This window comes from Solanum tuberosum, unplaced genomic scaffold (assembly GCF_000226075.1).
Source record: "Solanum tuberosum cultivar DM 1-3 516 R44 unplaced genomic scaffold, SolTub_3.0 scf00070, whole genome shotgun sequence".
NCBI lineage: Eukaryota > Viridiplantae > Streptophyta > Magnoliopsida > Solanales > Solanaceae > Solanum > Solanum tuberosum.
Genome location: NW_006238996.1, coordinates 1,518,568 through 1,519,630, shown reverse-complemented (window position 1 = coordinate 1,519,630; position 1,063 = coordinate 1,518,568).

Below are 1,063 nucleotides of genomic sequence, written 5' to 3'. Positions count from 1 at the left end.
GATGGCTAAACTTTATGGATACTATATCTATTTATCCAAATGTTATCTTTGAATATATAAAAGGAAAAGATAACAGTCTAGCTGATCAGTTAAGTAGACTAAATATTAAAATAACGTAATTATACATGTGTTTTCAGCATGAGACCGACTGGTTCAATAGACAAAGGCAAAGGAGTAGCCTCAGCATCAGACACATACGCTCAGACTCTATTAGATAATATGAAGTTTAGACACTCAGACAACATCAATAGAAATGATGGACCGTATGTACTTCGGTAAACATAATTTAATATGTTACCCAAATTCAAATTTATCTTTTAGAGAACTGTCAGAGTGTGTGTTAGATAAACCTCAGAAATGTTTAGCAGACAATTTATGGATGGCATATAATAAGAAAGATAGTAAATATTTTATAGCCTCATTAAATGCATTATGTCAATATTTCACCGACAAAAGTAGAGAGAACAAATTTAAATATTATGTGGTGATACATTGTAAAACTAATGGTATTTTTCAGACTTGGATAGAAGTACTAGACTCTATAAACTGAGTTAAAACTCCTCTTTTTAAAGGTTTTAATGATTTCACTGAAGCATTAGATTATGCAAGAGGGATACTTGGTCCAAATTACTATATATCTCCAGCTCTCAGACAAAAGACCCCGCAATATAACATCCAAAATGACACAGATAAAATAATCTTCTGCGACCATTGTTCTTCAATGACTGAAGCCTTCAAAAGACTAAATGCAAAGATAGAAGCTTTACTCCAAGAAAATGCTAAACTAATGGAGCAGGTAAAGTTATTCAAAGACCAAGACTCCAATCAAAAGATTCACACCAGTACACAAACTTCAGAATCGAGTTTTTCATCTCAAGATAAAATGGATGAGCAGGGTGTGCATTCCCCAACAAATGCAAAAAGATCCACTGTATCGAATGATAAAGATACAGCTAGTCCAGTTCAAATGGTAGCCGGTAAAGACACCTCAAACCCGTTTATGGCCGTCACTTTGCTAAAAAGTGAAGATGAAGGTTCTTCATCAAGACGAAGGTTACTCAGA